General features: G+C 47.9%; 1 long non-coding RNA gene across 2 annotated transcripts in view; it reads left to right on the top strand.

The window, feature by feature from the left end:
• The first annotated feature begins 1,937 nt into the window (after positions 1-1,937).
• LOC130540707 (uncharacterized) overlaps positions 1,938-10,085 on the top strand; it is a 131,232-nt gene continuing 123,084 nt past the window's right edge. Inside the window, exons 1-2 of one of the 2 annotated variants that reach the window (XR_010109618.1) lie at positions 1,938-1,992; positions 5,271-5,390. This is a non-coding gene — a long non-coding RNA (uncharacterized LOC130540707). Of the gene's footprint in view, positions 1,993-2,158; positions 2,338-5,270; positions 5,391-10,085 lie in introns of those variants that run through there. The other variant, XR_008954699.2, reaches the window with a different exon arrangement.

Here is a 10,085-nt window from a genome sequence, read left to right as displayed (position 1 = left end):
TGGTAATGCAGTCATACTGTGGCTGGGGTTTACAAAAGGTTAAGTGACTCACTAAAGGTCACACAGGGACATTTACATAAACATCCTGGCCCCAAGTCCAGTGCTCAGTGCTCTAATCTGTAACCAGGTCTATCCTTTTTTTTTTTTTTTTTTTTTTTTTTTTTTGAGACAGGGTCTTGGTCAGTCACACAGGCTGGAGTGCAATGATGTGAACACCGCACACTGCAGCCTCACCCTTCCAGGCTCAAGTGATCCTCCTGCCTCATCCTCCCAGTGTTGGGATTATAGGCATGAGCCACCATACTCAGCCAAGTCTGTCCTTAATCAGGGTTCTTTTGGGTCTCATTTTCTTAAGCTGCAAAAGCCACTGGACCAGGTGATACTGCCAACACCTCTAGGCTGCTGTAACTGTAGTTTCGGCTCCTGGATCTGCTTCCAATTAGTTATGTTCCCTGTCACTTTGGGTAAGTCATCCCAGCTCCATGGCTTGCTTCTGGAACTCAATTATGGTCCAGAAGCCCAAGTTCTAAAGTGCTGATTCTGATGAATGCCCATTTACCAGGCACTCTGATCCCATCATAGCATCTACTATAGCCTGGGAGGTCTATTCATGTGTGCATTCATGTTAAGCACTATCACCAATCAAATCACTTAAATTACATAGGTAATAATCCAACAGCACATCCAAACAAGGCTGAAAGTTGTAAAAGAAAATTACACTCTGTGTGTGTGTGTGTGTGTGTGTGTGTGTGTGTGTAAGAGACAAGATCGCTCTCTGTCACCCAGGCTGGAGTGCAACAGTGCCATCATAGCTCACCGTGGCCTCCAATTCCTGGCCTCAAGCAATCCTCCTGCCTTGGCCTCCCAAATAGCTAAGACTATAGGCATGTGTCACCACGCCCTGTTTAAGGAAGAAAATTGTGTTGAAACTGAAAATCAATACACAAAGGCTGAACCAAAGCAATAGGAGGGCAGTGGCTGCGTGTTATGTTGAGTGGCTGTCTCAAGTAGACCAAGACTCTTCTGACCCTTTGTCTTAGGGCATTAAAGAAAATTACTCTGGGCAGGCCGGGCGCGGTGGCTCATGCCTGTAATCCCAGCATTTGGGAGGCCGAGGCAGAAGGATCACTTGAGGTCAGGAGTTCGAGACCAGTCTGGCCAACATGGTGAAACCCCGTCTCTACCAAAAATATAAAAAATTAGCAGGGTGTGGCCAGGCACGGTGGCTCACGCCTGTAATCCCAGCACTTTGGGAGGCCGAGGCGGGCAGATCACAAGGTCAGGAGATCGAGACCATCCTGGCTAACACGGTGAAACCCTGTCTCTACTAAAAATACAAAAAATTAGCCGGGTGTGGCGGCGTACGCCTGTAGTCCCAGCTGCCGCGGAGGCTGAGGCAGGAGAATGGCGTGAACCCGACAGGCGGAGCTTGCAGTGTGCCGAAATCGCGCCACTGCACTCCAGCCTGAGCGACAGAGTGAGACTGTGTCAAAACAAAAAGAAAAAAAAGAAAAAGAAAAGAAAAGAAAATTACTCTGGGCAAACAACAGCTTCCTTGAATACTTTCACTTGTTTAATAAAATGTCAGAGAACCACAGATGGAACCTATAATTCCTTAGGGACTACAAGATCAGAGCTGACAGTGTTACGGTTTTCATCAGTGCATTTACAGAAATGGCATCAGATGGATTTCCTTTGGAGAAGGGGATTGGGAAATGCTTTTTTTTTTTTAAACTGGTAATAAAAGAATCTACTTTCCATCTTTACAATTCCAGTATTTTCATACTTAATTTTAACTTACAGCCTTGAATCCCGAGTATAATTTTGTACTCAAGTATAAGTTATAATTAAGGACTTGGCCGCCCAACAAGGTCAAATTAACTAAAAACTTAAGTCCTCCCAATCACTGATATTCCCAGCCCCTAGTCCTCATCCCCAGCCCAGCGGACTAACTAGGGTCCGGCCTCAGAAAGGGTCTCGGGGAGCCCAGAGGTAGGAAAGCACCCGGAGACGCAGGCCTCCGCCTTCTCCAGGGTCTGCAGGCAGCGCTGCGCGGGGTCGCCGACTGGGCTGGGCTGGGTGGGGCTGGGCCGGGCTGGGCGCGCCGCGGCCTGGCGCCCACTTCCGCTCCTCGGCAGCTGGGGAGCGCCCCGGGCGGAGGGAGAGGGGCGCGGGGCGGGCCTCGGCGCCCAGGCGGTGTGACCTTCCCGGGCGTCCAGGGAAGCGGCGAGAGCTGCCACGCACGTGCCGCGGGACCCGCGCGCCGCCCAGGGATGGCCCGCCGGGGTCGCTGGAGAATCTCAGGGTCATCGGCCTCCTTCCCCCACTGCCTACCTGGTGGGAACTGTTGTCCTCCTTTGCCCCCGTCGAGTCATTTGGCCGCGGGCTTCCGCGCCGCCAGGGCGCCAGCGCTGGGCAGCACGGAGTCGCTTCTGAATGGAGACTTGCAGGCTGCCAGACAGTGGGCGGCTGGGCAGGGGCGGCGAGCGTTCAGGGCCGGGCAGATAAAGTGGGAAGTGTCTCCTTAACCTGTTCCTTGCGAGGCCGGGGAGGAGGCGCGCCTGTCCGGGTTCCTTGGCGGCAAAACTGGTTTGCATCCCGGCGCCTAAAGCCCGGGCTCTGGGGACTAGATGGCGAGCTGGCCGGCAGCTCCTACCGCCCCAGCTTTAGCCAGAAGCTGGGATCTTTCCGCAGCAGTTAGTGTTCCCTGGTGGAAAATGCGGCCTCATCTGACTCTACCGTCCAAAAAAGTTTTTTCCCCAAGGATCGAGAAGGACGGGTGGTCAGCGCTGTTGTTTTCTCAATCGAACCCTGGTGTAGTCTGAGAGGGATCAAAGGCGCTGAAGAGTTTTTCTATTCCAAGTGCTACAGCAAGCTCATAAATCAGTTCTAATTCATGCTGAACAGTCTTGCCTCCTCCAAGCCCTGTTTCTTCTCCCAGCTAGAGCTACACATAACCTGAATTAACCCGTTAACTACCCACTCCTGAGTGAATCTGTTAGTACCCACCATTGTTTTCTATCTTAATAATTCCAGAAGTGGTTATTTGTAGAATTTAATGTGTTTAAGTTTGGCTCACCTAACGGGGTTGAATTCACATGGGCAGACAGAATGCAATGTGATGTGACTTTCTTTCCTTCCAAGTTACAAAGGAAGTGGCTGCGCCAAAAGAAACAAACACATTGAGGTTTATCTGGGAGGCCAGACTGGACATGCCCTGTCTTCTCAGTTGGCTTTGTTTTTTTCCTTCCTCCTTTTTCCTTTTTTTTTTTTTTTCCTAAAATGCAGGGTTGGGTGTTTTGTGATGTTTTTGCCCAGGTTGGAATACTCGGATCAAGTATTGGTTTGTAGGCACAGACCTGAAGGACAGGACTGAACTGGCTCCTCTGTCACTGACTAGTTGTGTGGCCTAGGAGACCTTGTCTTGCTCTGGCCTTAGTTTGCCTTCTGGAAAAGGATTAGGACCCTGATATACTTTTTTAGGAAGATACCAGATGGCCATCACCTTTTCAGCCTAGTAAATGGTCCTGTCTCTCCAGGTCTATCAACAGCATATAAATCAGTGTCTTGCACTTCTAACTTAGCTGCTTTGTTAAGTACTGTGCCTTTGTTGCCATTGGTTTTAAAATTTTTTTGTAAATTAAGGAAGATTCTTGAAGTCTGGTCATTGGCAAAATGCTTCAAGTGGTTAAAAAATCTTCTCGGTGGCCACTGTTTTCTGTTGACATTCAGGATGACACTGGCGTTAGGAAGTCACTTGGTGTTCATCTCTGATCCAGCACGACTGGGGTCACGCGGCTCCTCAGTGCGATGACAAATAAATTGTTCCTTATTATTCACGAAGAAGTTACTTACACAGTTTGAAAATTATACAGGATTGGTTGTTGAACTGGATATTTTAGTCAACATTTATGAAACCCATGCCTCAGCAATAGTTGACTTTTGCCTAAAGGGAGAGGAATACATTCTAGTTTTCCCAAATGCCCAAGGCTCCAACTGAAACATACTGAATCAACATTTCCAGAAGAAAGGCCTGATAATTAGAATATTTAATACGTGCTCCAGGCTGGGCAAGGTGGTTCACACTTGTAATCTCAGCACTTTGGGAGGCTGAGGTGGGTGGATCACTGAAGGTCAGGAGTTCAAGACCAGCCTGGCCAACATGGTGAAACTCCGTCTCTACTATAAATATAAAAATTAGCCTGGTGCAGTGGCATGCACCTGTAATCTCAGCTACTTGGGAGGCTGAGGCAGGAGAATCACTTGAACTCCGGAGGTGGCAGTTGCAGTGAGCTGAGATCGTGGCCGCTGCACTCCAGCCTGGGCAACAGAGCCAGACTCCATCACAAAAAAAAAAGGGGGGGGTGGGGGGTGCTTCAGGTTATCAAGCAAATTTGGACACAATGACCAAGGTGTTGTATTTCAAAGTGTGAGTCTGTGGACTGGCATTGTCCACCTCACTCGGGAGCTCATCAAGACAGGCCAAATCTCTGGTCCCATCCGAGGCTATTGAATCAGAAGCTGCATTTTATTTAGCAAGGCCCCCAGGCGACTCCTGTGCACATTGACAGTTGAAGGGCTAGTGGACTGTGGTCACAGGAAGATGCTTGGTGCTCTGTGCAGGGCCTTGTTCTGAGAACACATGATGCTTGTGCACAGTGGAGCATCCCATCAGTCTCATGTGGCTATTTGCGACTGCCTTTGTTTTGTAATAGTGTTATTATTTGCCTTGTACAGATGAGGACTCCCAGCCGTAGAGGCCAAAGGGGCCACAGGTAGAGGAGGCATTCACACCAAGGCGTGTGTGATTCCAGGGTGCAGCTCTCACCCTTGGCTGCCTGAGTGCTCCTTTCCAGACCTACTGTCTTGTGACATCCCCTTAGGCACCCAGCACAGGCTGCTGTCTGATTTTAGAACTGAGCCTATTCAATTGATAGCTCAACTTAGGCCTGTAAAAACAGTCTGCTGTGGTTTGGTACATCTGTGGTTGGCTTACTTGTTTGGTGTTCATTTTACAGTTTTCAGAAAGGTTGGTTGAAGTGCTATTGGTGACAATAGCATTGATACGCAGGGCAGCTTTTTGATCTGTGACCTTTTTAGGGGGCAGTCACTTGCTAAGCTGCACTGATACTTTGAGCCCATTTCCTTTGCAGCAATGTAGAGCCCAGTTCATGGATCCCAGAAGTTTAGGTTCAGTAATTTGGCTGCAGGCCTAGAGAACGGGAGGCTGCAGAGACTTGGACTAATGGTGAACTCTTGCCTCCCCCCAGGATATGTGGTGCCTGTCGTAAGGTCCAGCGAGCTGCCTTCCATGAGACCAGAAGAGTGGGCAAACGTGAAGTCCAGTCCTGCTGCCCAGGCTGCCATTGACCTCACGGCGGGGGCTGCAGGTACAGTCATGCGCTGCATCAACATGTTTCTGTCGGTGATGGACGGTGTATGTGGTCATGGTCCCATGAGATTATATCACCATATTTTCACAATACCTTTTCTGTGTTTAGATATGTTTAGATACACAAATACTTACCACTGTGTTACAGGTGCCTACAGTATTCAGTACAGTAACATGCTGCACAGGTGTGTAGCCTAGGAGCAGTGGGCCATACCGTACAGCCTACGTGTGGAGTAGGCTATGCCACCTAGGGTCGTGTGTGTATGCTCTATGATAACACAATGACGAAATTGTGTAACGACGCATTTTTCAGAACACGTCCCAGTCACTAAGTGATGCCTAACTATAATCCCAGAGAAAACCCAGTCCTCTCTATTCCTCAAGCACCTTCTAAATGAGATCAAATGAAAGTAGTATGAAAATATTACCTTTCATCCGGGTGCAGTGGCTCACGCCTGTAATCCCCGCACTTTGGGAGGCCGAGGCGGGTGGATCACTTGCAGTCAGGAGTTCGAAACCAGTCTGGCCAACGTGGTGAAACCCCATTTCTACCAAAAAATACTAAAAAGTAGCCGGGCATGGTGGCAGGCACCTGTAATCCCAGCTACTTGGGAGGCTGAGGCAGGAGAATCACTTGAACCCGGGAGACGGAGGTTGCAGTGAGCCGAGATCGCGCCATTGCACTCCAGCCTGGGCAACACAGCAAGACTCAATCTCAAAAAAAAAAAAAAAAAAAAAAGATACTACCTTTCTCCTTCCAGAAGCAATGTGCTTTACCTTTGGGATGAATCCATTTGATGCATAGTGTAGTGTTGTTCAAAGCATGGCAGAAGACAGAGTAGTGTCCATTATTATTAACACCTTGTGAGTCAGGGTGAGGGGTGGAATGTGCCCAGTACCGCTGGAATACAGCTCAGAGATGAAGCCTCTTGTCCATTGTCACCTGTCTGGGATAGGCAGGTGATGTGGTTCTTCACTTCAAGCCTGGCAGTCTTCAGAACCCTTGTAGTGCAAAAATAATACCATACGGTCCCTCCCAGGAAACGCCACTTACTGTCCTTACTAGTGTTGGGAAAGAAAGGAGGACATTCTTAGAAATGTCTTTAAAAATGAGACTGATAATGGAGTGTGTCTTAGAGCCATGAAAGGAAAGGAGAAGTTGTAGGATTTGCTGGGAATGTCAACTAACCAGAGCCTAGTGGCCTGAGCCCAAGGGCAGGCTGAAGCTTCCTTGGCACAGGAGGGTGCTGCCTGTGATACGGGGGGCAGTGCTGGCACCATGCAAGCTACTCCTCAGAAAGATCAGCTTGAATATGCAGGAAGAGCAGGACCCTCGGCTGAGGCACATGGCGGAATGGGAAGTGCATGATGGTAATTTGGTTCTCCAGAGTTCTTGTTGTCTTGGGACCAGGAGGCATGGTTGGAACGCCGATTGCCCAAAGGGAAACCGTGGACTACTCTGGCCTCCCACAGAATTCCCATAGTGGTTGCAGCTCCCTGGACTGGGGAGGCCAGAGGGGACGTTGCCCAATGCTCTTCTATCCAGGACACCCCCTACCCACCACCACCAAAGATGAGTATGGTCATGAGTGTGGTCACCTCTCATCCAGTCATTAGCTCAATTGGGAAAAGAAATTGTTGCTCAGAGAAGAGCAAAGTGTTTTTATATGAGCCGAAGCTTGGCCAAGGTATGCTAATGAGGAGCACTAGACAGAATGCCTCACAAACACTGATAAGGAGCACTGGGAAGGGCACTTCTCCCAGGACAGAGCTCACAAGGAGTGTCCTGGCCCCAGAAGCAGGAGAACTGAAGGCTGGCAGGAGTCTGCCCAGTAGTCTCTGCAGTGCCCAGTAGGCACTGCGTGCCTTCAGGCTACAGCCTCCCAGGCCCTGTGCCCCATCTTCTGCCCCACACCACACTGGGGAGGAGGCTGACCCTGAGAATGGTGCAACCATCTGCCTGCCCCTGGGCGCCTCTCACCAGCAGGTGAATGCTGTTGGGCTCAGTTCTGTCTGCAGTAGGAGGGTGTTTAGCCACATGACAGAGTCTCACCTTTGACATTTTATATCCTTCAGTCAGTCTATCAAAGATCTAGAATTTATAGTGATAGAATTAAAAAGTTTACCTTTTCCTACTTATGGGCATACAGGTATTTGGGTGCCATCTTTATAATTTACAATTAGTTTGAAAGATAGAAATTGCAACCGTATGGTTGGGAGCCTGTTATGTAAGGCATTTGCTGGTGGGCATGTTTTGAACATGTATTGGGCCCTTATACATACTGTCACTTAACTGTTCTCATCACCGTTGGACAGGTATTTCTTCCTGTGCTGGCAACACAGGCACACCCCTCACCAAGGTAGAGCTGCCACAGGTAGTCTAACTCCTGAGAACAACAAACCCCTTTGCTGGGGGGAAGGGATGGGAGGAGGAACAAGACGTGAGAGGGGGCTGGGCAGAGGACACAGAAACCTCCGTTCTACTGTGAGGCCAGAGGAATGCAAATGGAAAGTAGGACTCCAACTTATGAGATCTTGTAGAAAAGAGGCCCAGAGAAGGGGCAGTAGATTTGTTCAAGGTTATACAGCTAGATGGTGTGAAGACAGGGCAGCACTGTGGTCCCTGGGTCCCTTGTCTGATTTGTTGCAGTCTCTGCGTTAGTGCTCCCTAATGGGTCTGTGGTGTGCCCGGATGTAAGGGTTGGTTTGGAGCATTTCCACCCGGGCTCTCTGGACGTGGAACTTGCAGGACTTTGGGATTTTTCTGTCAGCCATTGATAGAAGCAGAGTGTTGTTGTGTTTTCTGGCAGAGGCCACCCATGGAAGTGATCGACTGTCAGCACAGAGCCAGCTGCAGCCCGAGGTGATGTGGATGGAGCCTAAATGTGTTGTTCTGTGTGTCTCTCCTTTTCCTTTTAAACAAAGTTTCCCTCACCACACAGGTTTTCAGCCAGCTCATCTACTCTCAAGTGCTGGGAAGTTCGTATTTCCCTATCTGCAGTGGCTGTAAGAGATCTAGAGACCTAGAGAGCTAGTATGAAGGAGGATTTGAAGAAGTTAGTTAGGTAATTAGATAATTATTGAAACGAGGCAACATGGATACCAAAAGTTAAACAGTCTTAATGGGAAACTTGGTACCACTTTAAGACTTAGTCATTCAACAACTCTGAAACAATGCAGTCACTACTTTGAGTACTGTTGCAGTGTGCCTTGTTTGGCATAGTTGGGGAATGTGGCATTTCAGATCATTGAAGTTTATCCCATCAAATGCCAAAATTAAAAACAACCCCAAACCTTTTTGGATTTGAGTTTCTTGAAAATGATATGCTTCCCTGCCCTGTTAAACTGAACCTTTATGGATGGCCTCCAGAGGGGTGTGAGGGTGTCATCTCTGCTTGGGTGGGCCTGGTCCTGTGATGTGAGTCTGCGTCTGTCTTCTCACCTCTCTGCCCTCTTCTTCAGAGCTGTCCCTTCCTTGAGACACTGTCCCTGCCCTGATAGGTTTCCTCTATATCTCATGATTTACCGACTCTATGTCAAGGACTGAAAATCCGAACCACCACCCTTGGTAAAGTGTTACGTATGACATAGTGTGAGTGCTGTGGAATAAGAGGCTTGGCTGGCCACCACACCGCCTAAAGAATGTTTTTATGTGTCTTGTAAGGAGAATAAGATCAGACTTCTGATCTTATTCTAGGCAAGTGGAGAAATATAATCTCTGTCATTTATTCATGGCTTTATGGACTTGATAGATCTTTGAGAACCTACTAGGTGTCAGGCTCCGTGGTTAGTACTGGCATTCAGAACAGTCTTCACTCACTTGAGGGCACAGTGAGTACCATGATGATGTCATCAGTGGTAAATTACATGGGAAGGTAGCTTACCCTCACAGAGGACGGGAGACAGTTGTTGCTAGCATTTGTATATTCATTAGTCTCCCACATCCTCCCAGTTGGAAATGTAACTGTCCCAGATAGACAGCATATGTGTATTGTAGGAACCTGTAATGCCCGAACTGTTCAGGATGATCACATTAAAATATTAATGTGCTGAGTTAAATGCTTTATTCAGGTTATCTGCATCGAGGCTATCTAAACTATGCAGCCACTTAAAAAATTCTGACCATCACCTCTTCTCTTGGAATAATTAAATTATTTTGATGTAATTCAGATCTCATTTTATCATAGCCCAGCAGTACCTGGGAGAGAATGACTCTAAATTTATGATAGTAAAATCATATTAAATTGTATTTCACTAATTCAGAAATGGGGATAATTTGACAATTAAAGGCAGAAGTGTGTCATTCCTCTCCTGGAAGAAATGAACAGTAATGATGGGATCACAGAGATTGTATTGCTTGTTGCTTAAAAAAGCGATCAAGCAGTTTTCAGACTCTTTGGAAAAGTTGGTTTATCTGCCAAGAAATAATTGAGAATTATTCTTAATGGCCCCTCCCCCAACTCCACTTTTCAGACTTTAGATGGAATAACTATGCATAATGTCAAAGTCAGGAAGTTGCATTTTTTTAATTATACTTTAAGTTCCAGGGTATATGCGCAGAATGTGAAGTTTTGTTACATAGGTGTACACATGCCACAGTGGTTTGCTGCACCCCTCAACCTGTCATTTACATTAGGTATTTCTCCTACTGTTATCCCTACCCTAGCCTCTCACCCCCCAACAGGTCCCAGTG

This window comes from Pan paniscus, chromosome 14, assembly GCF_029289425.2.
Source record: "Pan paniscus chromosome 14, NHGRI_mPanPan1-v2.0_pri, whole genome shotgun sequence".
NCBI lineage: Eukaryota > Metazoa > Chordata > Mammalia > Primates > Hominidae > Pan > Pan paniscus.
The sequence above is the reverse complement of the archived record's forward strand: the minus strand, read 5'-3'. Positions and strand labels throughout refer to the sequence as shown.